A 12,733-nucleotide genomic window follows, 5' to 3' on the forward strand; every position below is an offset into this window, starting at 1 on the left:
TAGCTGCCCGGTTAACGTACCAGGAAGCACCTTTACTGCGAAAAATCGCAATTTTTTTTTTCTTTTGCCCCGCAGGGAACTTTAATAGCCCCCTCATCAATCCTAGGGGTTCAGGAGGGGTCTGCCTTACCCCTTTCATTCATTTACACCTTTTTTTTTTCCACCTCTTGTCTCTCGATCCTACCGAGAGACAAGATGGCGGCCGCTCCGGACTGTTTACAATGTTGACAGCCAATCAGCTACTCCTCAGACTCCCGTTACACTGCCGGTTAGCTTCCCGGTTAGCTGCCCGGTTAGCTGCCCGGTTCGCGTACCAAGACGCGTCTCTACGGCGAAAAAATCGGATTTTTTTTTTTTTTTTTTGGGCCCCGCGTGGCTTTATAATATCCCCCTCATCAATCCTATGGGGTCAGAAGGGGTCTACCTTGCCCTCTTTCCTTCATTTCCCCCTTTGTTTTGGTCTCCTCTTGTCTCTCGATCCTACCGAGAGACAAGATGGCGGACGCTCCGGACTGTTTACAATGTTGACAGCCAATCAGCTACTCCTCAGACTCCCGTTACACTGCCGGTTAGCTTCCCGGTTAGCTGCCCGGTTAGCTGCCCGGTTCGCGTACCAAGACGCGTCTCTACGGCGAAAAAATCGGATTTTTTTTTTTTTTTGGGGCCCCGCGTGGCTCTATAATATCCCCCTCATCAATCTTAGGGGGTCAGAAGGGGTCTACCTTGCCCCCTTTCCTTCATTTCCCCCTTTGTTTTGGCCTCCTCTTGTCTCTCGATCCTACCGAGAGACAAGATGGCGGCCGCCCCGGACTGTTTAGAATGTTGACAGACACCGGAGATCCAATCAGCTTCGCTTCGCAAAGTTCCGATACGCGAAAAGTTCGCTAACCGGAGCGCTACCCGGAGCGCTGTTACAGATATATATCTTGTTTTAAACGTTAATTTCTCAAAATCCACTGAAGCACATATATTGAGACCTAGCAAAGGCACATCGGGCTAACAGTCCCTACAATTTTGCCAAGTTTCGTGGAATTCCATTCAGCCGTTCGGGCTAAAAGTGAGGCCAACCGCCCTATGGAAATTAACATGGGAAAAACGCGTTTTGGGACCCCCCCTTTTTTCTCGGCCCCCCCTTGACGAACCCCCCCCAAATTTCCAGGAGCTGCTCAGAAACAAAATGTGCCATTTTCCTGAAAATTTCAGCCAATTCCGTCCACAAACGCCAAAGTTATTAGGCATAGAATTTTCAAAAGTTCCATAGAGAAAAAATCCTAACTATATATACCTACTGGCCATCGCCAGTAGGTAATATATATATATATATATATACATATATATATATATATATATTCACAGAAAAAACTATAGGTTATAGTGGATATATAGTTAGGAATTTGCATTTACAAAACCTTGAAAATTCAATGAAAAAACCATTGGTTTTAGGCCATATATAGTTAGGAATTAGCATTTACAAAACCTTATTTTACTCGCATAAAACCATTGAAATTCCATATATAGTTAGAAGCGCTAACTATATATCGCGCACCCGCAATCCACTGCTGATGATGTCACATATTACATCATTCATGACATGGTCAGTGACATCACTGATGACATCACTGATGACATCTCAAATGACATCACTGATGACATCACTGATGACAACATCCAGTGATTGTATGTGTCTGTAAAGTTTAAATATGTTTTACATATTGAAGAATGAGTGGATGTATAAGTGTCTGGATGAAGAATTTAGTAGGTTCATGACTGACTGTATGAAAGAGTGATTAAATGTGTCTCACTGAGTGCATGGGTTAGTGACTAAACTGTCTTAATTTGTGCATCAGTATGTTTGTTGTTGTGTAAGCTGCTGCATGTGTTGATCAGTAGCTATAAGAGTGGCCATATGGGTTATTGATTGGTTGCCCAAGTATTTGAATGGGAGGCTGAGTGTGTGTGTGGGTGGCTGGGAGGTGCGTGACTCTGTGCATAGATGTGTAAGCAGTTGATTCACTAGGAGTATGAGTTCAAGAGTGCATGTGGAAACAGCTATATGGGCGGTTGACTGTGCATGGGTGTGTTGGTGAGTGAATGGATTTCTCATTGCTACATGTGCAAGTAAGTACGTATGTAAAACACAATACATGTGAGAGTTGACATATATAAATAACTGAACATAAGAGCCAGTGAATGTGTGAGTGGCTGTATCGATCACTGTGAGCTTGTATCAGGGATTATATAAGAGAGTAAATATGTGTTATTATATGTTTGAATAAGTAAGATGTGTATAACTGTATAGTTGAGGAAATGGAGGTGTGATTGATTCTTTGCATGACTGACTAGGTGTGTGAGTAACTCCATGGATGAGTGACAGTCTGTGAGTGTCTGTTTATACTGAGTGTATGTAAGGTTATATTAGAGTCTGAAGAGGTTCATTGTATTATCACATGAGTGATGTGATCAGTGATGACAAATGAGATGTCATCAGTGATGTCATTTGAGTTGTCATCAGTGATGTCATCAGTGATGTCATTTGAGATGTCATCAGTGATGTCATCAGTGATGTCAGTTGAGTTGTCATCAGTGATGTCATCAGTGATGTCATTTGAGATGTCATCAGTGATGTCATCAGTGATGTCACTGACCATGTCATGAATGATGTAATATGTGACATCATCAGCAGTGGATTGCGGGTGCGCGATATATAGTTAGCGCTTCTAACTATATATGGAATTTCAATGGTTTTATGCGAGTAAAATAAGGTTTTGTAAATGCTAATTCCTAACTATATATGGCCTAAAACCAATGGTTTTTTCATTGAATTTTCAAGGTTTTGTAAATGCAAATTCCTAACTATATATCCACTATAACCTATGGTTTTTTCTGTGAATTTCATTGGTTTTTTAATAGCAAATATGAAAAGCTTTAAAATGTAAAGTACGTGATAGATAAAAACATTTTCGTATTTATGCACGCTGATGTGCTTTGAACGCTGCCCCCCTCCCCTCTTTTCTCTTAGTAGTACTCTCTCTTTGCAGATAGTGAAGAGTAGTTAACGCAGGCCTTTACCCCCGTTGTAATCCGTCCTGCCTGCTTGTCTCTGCATTTGATTGATTATTATCCAAGCATTTACTGTTTTAGAATTGGTTCTCTTTGGTTCATTCTCTATTTACAAACAAGCACAAAGTCGCAATACTCTGTTTAGTCTTTGCAGATCGTGAAAAATCGTGTAAAAAAATTAAAGTAATCGAGCAAAATCAGTAGGACACTAATTGGATCTCTTTTTGACCTCGCTAAAATAGAAATATTAGGAACAACCCTTCATGAGAAATACGAAAATAGTGAGATGAACTGAGCTCCACACCATGAGGGCTGCAAGACAGCTCGGCTCCGTCACCCACCCCGCCCAAAATAACGACAAACCCTATGCAAATATTAAAAATATAGACAACACACCAGCAAAGAAACAGGGTAAAACATTTTATTAAATAACTATTTACATAACGTTGGTTTATAAGATGATGTCAGTAGTGGACCGATGTGTGAATAGGTCGGAAGCAGCACAAGGCGCCAAGATCCGGATGGAAAGTCCTGGATATTGGGTGCCATAGTTCAGAGTTCTGAGTTTGAGCCTTTTTCAATGCCTGTGCTTTGTTGTTTCCCCTCCATCAAAAACAAAAAAAATATATAAAACTGTGCAAAAATACAAAAAAAACAAAAAATGTTTACAAAAGCAGTGCTTGTAAGACTGTCTGAAGCTTATTTCCACCTACTGCAGCTTCACTATTCCAAAGTAAGTGAGGGTCGTTTGTGGACCTGACTGCATTTGAAAACAATGTTATATGGTACCTCCCTAAACCGCTTGACGGAAGCCCCCGAGGGGCGGTGTGATGACACGGACTCGGAGAAGACGCTTGGCTCCGACCCCCTCCCCAAGTCTTATAGCACTGGTGTAGCCTGAGATCGCCCCCGACATAGGCGGCCGGCTCCCGGGGTCCGGCGGAACTTTTTGCCTTTTGATGACTCTTCTATTCTGGACTTTGTCCCACAATCCGTTTGACCTGAAGACACGCTGTAGTGGGGCGCCCCTTTACCGTTTCAGTTGCCATTCCGCCCGCTTTTGCTACACTGTGCCTCTTCCGCCATTCAGCTGTTTACCGCCCGCTCTTGCGACTACAGCGTCTTGCTCACCATGTAGTTAAGTTGCTCCCGCTCTTGCGGTGCAGCGATAGGCGGCTGCCACAGGACTCTCAAAATGGCGGCCGGCTCTTCGGTTTTGGGCCTGGTCCACTAAAATGGCCCTGGGACACCTTTGAACTCGGACGCTTCCCTGATAGGGCTTGGGTCCCATTCTCGAAAAGCGTCCCCTCAGCCGTGAAGATTCTACAAAAGACTTGGGGGCCTCCGACTCCCGCAGGCTTCTGGTGGGGAGCGGCTGCCATGATTGCTCGTGGAATGGCCACGACGGAGCTACGAGATGGTAGTGGTCTCATGCTGACGCCAGCTTTAGTCTGAAACATCCAGAAACACTATAGACTACCAATTCGATCAGTTCCGGTAGCGCCCCAACATGACCCGGAAGAGAAGAATTTGCCCTCCCCTCTTTGACTGATGGTTCTTGTTGCCTGTCCCCTCTGTTGTCATTTAACAGAACTTTTTGGACTGCTGAAAGGGGTTGTGTTCTTAACGCTGGTTGGTGGAGACATTTAGACTATATTCTTGACCTACGTTGTCGCGTAATGCGTTTTATGACACGCCGCGTTAGCGCACCCGGAAGTGATCCGAGGCGCGGCGCGCAGCGCGTAACGTAAGCATAACAGGTCATGTGACTTGTTAATAAAACTTTTCATTGGTTCATTTTACTTTTGTTAATTTAATGATGAAAAGCTTGGTCATATGACCTAAAAATTACGCTTTTTATTTTTTTCGAACATTATTTTTTTTTCAAACATATGTTATAATATTCCAGGCTAATGTACTTTCCCGGAAAATTTACAACTGTCCTGCAAGTAAAATATATTCCTTTTTCGAGAAAAAGGGCGTTTCTTCGTTCCATGACGGAGCCGTTGAGTAAGAGAGACTCGGCCTGCTGTCTTAGTCGCCGATACGCCTGATTATCAGATTCTTATCGATCACTTTATGTTGCAGAAATGAAAAACACAACTGCCCTTGACCATTTATCTTTACTGCGTTCCTACATATTATACCTTTTATCCGTCATGTAATTGGACTGCTTTATTTCACTTGCCTTTTACTGATTCGAAAACAGTGACTAAAAGTAAAAACTTTACCAATGTAAATACTACTACCGTGTTTTGTTTTAAAAACCTTTATTGTGAAAATATCAGTATACAAATACGGGCCTATAACCACGTGGGCCGGCCACGGAGCAAACTGAAATCGTATATGATGAGGAGACATTTACACTGTAGAGGAACGTAACGAGCGGGCCATTAGGTTGCAAGAACTAAGGTGTCTAACAGTTGCGAAATCGGTGGACGTACATTTTGTAATTAAAATAAGACAGGGCCACTTACAATAACATTTTCTAGATATACATTTGCGGGCAAGGAGTTACGAGTCCCATTTATACCGGCGCCATTTTGGGCGAGGCCGGGCAGGTCCAAGATATAGTCAAAATGTCTTCACCAACAATCGGCCAGACCAGAACCCCTTTCGGCCCTTTATGCTACAAGATGGTGTCTTCCATTCAGAAAATATTGTTGGCAGCATTTTGAAAGGAAAGATAAACAGCCGTTCTCCTAGTGAGTCTCACATTGTTACATTTAGGAAGAATGTTGAAGAGTAATATGTGGAAAATCTGAAGCCATTTTTCTACAAACTCTCAATCAGCCTAAGTCATGGGCGATCTTTGTCCACACCAGGGCAATAGTGAAGCTGCAGCAGGTGCAAAGGAGCTTCAGACAGTCTTACAAGCACTGCTTTTCTAAACATTTTTTTGTATTTTTGCACAGTTTTATATATTTTTTTTTGTTTTTGATGGAGGGGAAACAACAAAAAACAGGCATTGAAAAAAGCTCAACAGTGCAGGGCGCCTTGTGCTGCTTCCGACCTATTCACACATCGGTCCACTACTGACATCACCTCATAAGCCAACGGGGCACCCCACACTGACTTTCGGCGCAGCATTGTAGGATGGCCACACCAGTGCGGCAACTTGCTGGACACCACCTCGGTGCCATCCGGATCTCGGGGCGTTCGAGTCACTGTACCGCAAGAGTGACCGGAACTCAGCTGGTCACGCCGTCTTTCGGCGCAGCATTGTAGGATGGCCACACCAGTGCGGCAACTTGCTGGACACAACCTCGGTGCCATCCGGATCTCGGCGCGTTCGACTCACTGTACCGCAAGAGTGACCGGAACTCAGCTGGACACGCCGTCTTTCGGCGCAGCATTGTAGGATGGCCACACCACTGCAGCAATTTGCTGGACACCACCTTGGGCAACAGTGAAACTGCAGCAGGTGCAAATAAGCTTCAGATAGTCTTACAAGCACAGCTCAGAACTCTCAACTATGGCACTCAATATCCAGGACTTGCCATTCGGATCTTGGCGCCTTGTGCTGGTTCCGACCTATTCACACATCGGTCCACTACTGACATCACCTCATAAGCCAACGGGGCACCCCACGCCGACTTTCGGCACAGCATTGTAGGATGGCCACACCAGTGCAGCAACTTGCTGGACACAACCTCGGTGCCATCCGGATCTCGGCGCGTTCGACTCACTGTACCGCAAGAGTGACCGGAACTCAGCTGGACACGCCGTCTTTCGGCGCAGCATTGTAGGATGGCCACACCAGTACGGCAATTTGCTTGACACCACCTCGGTGCCATCCGGATCTCAGCGCGTTGTGCTGCCTTCGGCCTATTCGCACATCGGTCCGCTACTGACGCCGCCTCACGTGCCAACGGATTTTCTACGGTTTTTGTAGCCCTATGCCGCATAACAGGTCATGTGACTTGTTTATAAAACTTTTCATTGGTTCATTTTACTTTTGGTTTCCTAAAGATGGAAGGCTTGGTCATATGACCTAAAAATAACACTTTTCATTGGTTTAGAACATTTTTTTTTCCCAAACGATGAAAGCCCCACCTTGTTTCTGGATCATTCAGACTGAAGCTGGCGTCAGCATGAGAGCACCACCATCTCGTGGCTCCGTCGTGGTCATTCCGCGAGCAATCATGGCAGCCGCTCCCCACCGGAAGCCTGCGGGAGTCGGGGGCCCCCAAGACTTTTGTACAATCTTCACGGCTGAGGGGACGCTTTTCGAGAATGGAGCCCAAGCCCTAGCAGGCAAGCGTCCAAGTTCCAAGGTGTCCCAGGGCCATTTCAGTGGACCAGGCCCAAAACCGAGGAGCCGTCCGCCATTTTAAGAGCCATGTGGCAGCCGCCTATCGCTGCACTGCAAGAGTGGGAGCAACTCAACAACATGGTGAGCGAGATGCTGTAGCCGCAAGAGCGGGCGCAACTCAGCTAGATGGCCGCCACCTGGGGAGGCCCGTTCACGCCGCCTCCCCCACGCCCCCCCCCCCGGGGCGCCGCACGCCAATTTTCGGAGCAGCATTGTAGGATACCAAAACCAGTGCGGCAGTTTACTGGACATCACCTGGGTGCCTGTCGTACATGTTGTGTCAGCCATGGGACACTGGACACAGACCGCTACTGACGAGGCCTCCCCCCGCACCACCCGGGACGCCCCACGCTGTTTTTCTGTGCTGCATTGTAGGATCCCTAAACCAGTGCGGCACCCAGGCGACATCACCTGGGTGCCGTCCAGAACTCTGCACGTTGTGCTGCCTTGGGACTATTCGCACAAAAGACAGCTTCTAACCATTGTTGCTTTTTGTGTTGAGAAATGTTTAAATGTTTTTAGTTTTTGTTCCGTTCGTTAAAGTTAATAGTTAATAAAGTTTTATAACCTTACTTTGTTGGAGTGTTATCTATTTTTTTAAAAACGGGTGAATGGGGCCTTGAATCGGGTTATTGTCATGTGTGGGCTTTGGAAGTGTGCTGCTGCAGGATCGGACATTTCAAACTCAAATGCACGTTCTTTTTCTTACCTTTCCGAAGCATGGAGCGCAATAGCAAGCAGAGAAAGGGTGATGCACGTGTTGAACACTACCTGACCTAGCAAGTTGCTGGCAGTGCCCCCCCGCCCGCTCCTGAAAGAGGAAACACACACACCGCCGCTCCGAGTACTTCACAAATCTTTAAAAGACCATGCGCTTGTTCATGAGGCTTAAATGGTTTATCACCTCTTCTAGAACCCCTGCATCGACCCTCTGACGTTTCCTGGAAAAATTACCATGTAACACAATACCAAGCCCTGTCAGCTGAAACCCCCAAGGAATCGTGGGCATATTATCAAGGGGGTTTATCTCCGCTTTTTTGGCTTTAAAAGCCTTGAAAGCGGAGATAAAATTATCTCCCTATTACCAAGCTGTCGCTAACACCAGTTAGTGACAGCTAAAAGGAGATAGCGACCATCTTGGGCCCCGTTTTGCATGTCAGTGATACTTATCACTAATGACATGCAAAGTGGCGTGCCAAGATGTTAGCGACTGGAAACAGTCCCTAACATCGCTATCTCCTATTACCAACTTTTGGAGATATTCACGCTAAGCGCGAATATCTCCAAAATCTAACACCTGCCCTGAGCAGTTCTTAGCCATGTTATCCAATGGGAGGTGGATAACATGGCTAAGAGCATTTGCTCGGTAATGCATGAATATCGCTGACTTTTCTGCGATAATAGCAAGGTTTATCTGCGATAAAAATCGCCGATGTACGGCGATAATTTTTGTCTCTAAACAAGTTAGAGACAAAAATTATTGCTAGTTGTTGGTAATATGCCCCCGGGTTTTTGCTTGCAGAAATCGGGAGGCGGGAGACTAGCACTGAAATCAGTAGTCTCACGCCTGAATCGGGAGGGTTGGCATGTCTGAATTCTCTACAGCTGGGGCCATAAACTACATCCGCAGGGTTAGGTGATAGCCTGGGACCAGCCTGGCATCTAAAATGGCTGCCGTGCACGACAAAATTGTGGCATTGGAAAAAAGGCAAGATGGCGCAGCCGCTGGAAGAGATGTATCAACATATATGAGCCTCCTCAGCCACCCTCAGGAAACATAGGGGATTAGGATACGTCTCCCGCACCCCCTTATACCTAGTAATTTAATTAACGAAGCACAAAATGGCGAATTCCCGTTTCGCTACCAGTTTGCGGCCCAGTTCGCGGCCCGTGAAGCGCTTCTACCGTGAAAAATCATTTTTTTTTCCTTTTCCCCACGGGACCCTTTAATAACCCCAACAACATTCCTAGGGGGTCAAGAGGGGGATACCTTGCCCCCTTTCATTAAATTCGCCCTTAGTTTTTCACCTCTTCTTCTCTCTCGATCCTACCGAGACACAAGATGGCGGCCGCTCCGGACTGTCACGCAGCAAAATAAAAAAAAGCTCACGCACAGCCGCTGGAAGAGATGTATCAACATATATCAGCCTCCTCAGCCACCCTCAGGAAACATAGGGGATTAGGATACGTCTCCCGCACCCCCTTATACCTAGTACTTTAATTAACGAAGCACAAAATGGCGAATTCCCGTTTCGCTACCAGTTTGCGGCCCAGTTCGCGGCCCGTGAAGCGCTTCTACCGTGAAAAATCATTTTTTTTTTATTTTCCCCACGGGACCCTTTAATAACCCCAACAACATTCCTAGGGGGTCAAGAGGGGGATACCTTGCCCACTTTCATTAAATTCCCCCTTAGTTTTTCACCTTTTCTTCTCTCTCGATCCTACCGAGAGACAAGATGGCGGCCGCTCCGGACTGTCACGCAGCAAAAAAAAAAAAAAGCTCACGCACAGCCGCTGGAAGAGATGTATCAACATATATCAGCCTCCTCAGCCACCCTCAGGAAACATAGGGGATTAGGATACGTCTCCCGCACCCACTTATAACTAGTAATTTAATTAACGAAGCACAAAATGGCGAATTCCCGTTTCGCTACCTGTTCGCGGCCGCGCTTCTACCGTGAAAAATAATTTTTTTTTTATTTTCCCCACGGGACCCTTTAATAACCCCAACAACATTCCTAGGGGGTCAAGAGGGGGATACCTTGCCCCCTTTCATTAAATTCCCCTTTCGTTTTCCACCTCTTCTTCTCTCTCGATCCTACCGAGAGACAAGATGGCGTCCGCTCCGGACTGTTTAGAATGTTGACAGACACCGGAGAGCCAATCAGCTTTCTGCGCGCAAAGTTCCGATAAGCGAAAAGTAAGCGGACCGGATCGCTGCCCAGAGCGCTGTTACAGATATATATCTTGGTTTGAACGTTAATTTCTCAAAAACTACTGGAGCACATATATTGAGACCTAGCAAAGGCACATCGGGCTAACAGTCCCTACAATTTTGCCAAGTTTCGTGCAAATCCATTCAGCCGTTCGAGCTAAAAGTGAGTCCAACCGCCCTATGGAAAACTCAATGCAAAAAACGCGTTTTGGGACCCCCCTTTTTTCTCAGCCCCCCCTTGACGAAACCCCACCAAATTTTCAGGGGCTGCTCAGAAACAAAATGTGCCATTTCCCTGAAAATTTCAGCCGATTCCGTCCACAAACGCCAAAGTTATTAGACATAGAATTTTCAGAAATCCCATAGGGAATTAATCCTAACTATATATACCTACTGGCGATAGCCAGTAGGTAATATATATATATATATATATTACCTACTGGCGGTCGCCAGTAGGTATATATAGTTAGGATTTTTTCCCTATGGCATTTTTGAAAATTCTATGTCTAATAACTTTGGCGTTTGTGGACGGAATCGGCTGAAATTTTCAGGAAAATGGCACATTTTGTTTCTGAGCAGCTCCTGGAAATTTGGGGGGGGTCGTCAAGGGGGGGCCGAGAAAAAAGGGGGGTCCCAAAACGCGTTTTTCCTATGTTAATTTCCATAGGGCGGTTGGACTCACTTTTAGCCCGAACGGCTGAATGGATTTTCACGAAACTTGGCAAAATTGTAGGGACTGTTAGCCAGATGTGCCTTTGCTAGGTCTCAATATATGTGCTCCAGTAGTTTTTGAGAAATTAACGTTCAAAACAAGATATATATCTGTAACAGCGCTCCGGGCAGCGATCCGGTCCGCTTACTTTTCGCGAAACGGAACTTTGCGCACAGAAAGCTGATTGGCTCTCCGGTGTCTGTCAACATTCTAAACAGTCCGGAGCGGCCGCCATCTTATCTCTCGGTAGGATCAAGAGAGCAGAAGAGGTGAAAAACGAAGGGGGAATTTAATGAAAGGGGGCAAGGTATACCCCTCTTGACCCCCTAGGATTGTTGTTGGGGTTATTAAAGGGTCCCGTGGGGAAAAAAAAAAAAAATGATTTTTCACGGTAGAAACGCTTCACGGGCCGCGAACTGGGCCGCAAACTGGTAGCGAAACGGGAATTCGCCATTTTGTGCTTCGTTTTAATTGTTTAGAGACAAAAATTATCGCCGCACATTGGCCACAATGCATGAATATCGCTGAAAAGTCAGCGATATTCATGCATTATCCAGCAAATGCTCTTAGCCATGTTATCCACCTTCCATTGGATAACAGAAAGCTGATTGGCTCTCCGGTGTCTGTCAACATTCTAAACAGTCCGGAGCGGCCACCATCTTATCTCTCGGTAGGATCGAGAGAGAAGAAGAGGTGAAAAACGAAGGGGGAATTTATTGAAAGGGGGCAAGGTATACCCCTCTTGATCCCCTAGGAATGTTGTTGGGGTTATTAAAGGGTCCCGTGGGGAAAATAAAAAAAAAATGATTTTTCACGGTAGAAGCGCTTCACGGGCCGCGAACTGGGCCGCAAACTGCTGGCGAAACGGGAATTCGCCATTTTGTGCTTCGTTAATTAAATTACTAGGTATAAGGGGGTGCAGGAGACGTATCCTAATCCCCTATGTTTCCTGAGGGTGGCAGAGGAGGCTGATATATGTTGATACATCTCTTCCAGCGGCTGTGCGTGAGCTTTTTTTTTTTGCTGCGTGACAGTCCGGAGCGGCCGCCATCTTGTCTCTCGGTAGGATCGAGAGAGAAGAAGAGGTGAAAAACGAAGGGGGAATTTAATGAAAGGGGGCAAGGTATCCCCTTCTTGACCCCCTAGGAATGTTGTTGGGGTTATTAAAAGGTCCCGTGGGGAAAAGAAAAAAAAAATGATTTTTCACGGTAGAAGCGCTTCACGGGCCGCGAACTGGGCCGCAAACTGGTAGCGAAACGGGAATTCGCCATTTTGTGCTTCGTTAATTAAATTACTAGGTATAAGGGGGTGCGGGAGACGTATCCTAATCCCCTATGTTTCCTGAGGGTGGCTGAGGAGGCTGATATATGTTGATACATCTCTTCCAGCGGCTGCACCATCTTGCCTTTTTTCCAATGCCACAATTTTGTCGTGCACGGCAGCCATTTTAGATGCCAGGCTGGTCCCAGGCTATCACCTACCCCTGCGGATGTAGTTTATGGCCCCAGCTGTAGAGAATTCAGACATGCCAACCCTCCCGATTCAGGCGTGAGACTACGGATTTCAGTGCTAGTCTCCCGCCTCCCGATTTCTGCAAGCAAAAACCCGGGGGCATATTACGAACAACTAGCGATAATTTTTGTCTCTAACTTGTTTAGAGACAAAAATTATCGCCGCACATCGGCGATTTTTATCGCAGATAAACCTTGCT

This window comes from Lissotriton vulgaris, chromosome 4_1 (genome assembly GCF_964263255.1).
Source record: "Lissotriton vulgaris chromosome 4_1, aLisVul1.2, whole genome shotgun sequence".
Taxonomy (NCBI): domain Eukaryota; kingdom Metazoa; phylum Chordata; class Amphibia; order Caudata; family Salamandridae; genus Lissotriton; species Lissotriton vulgaris.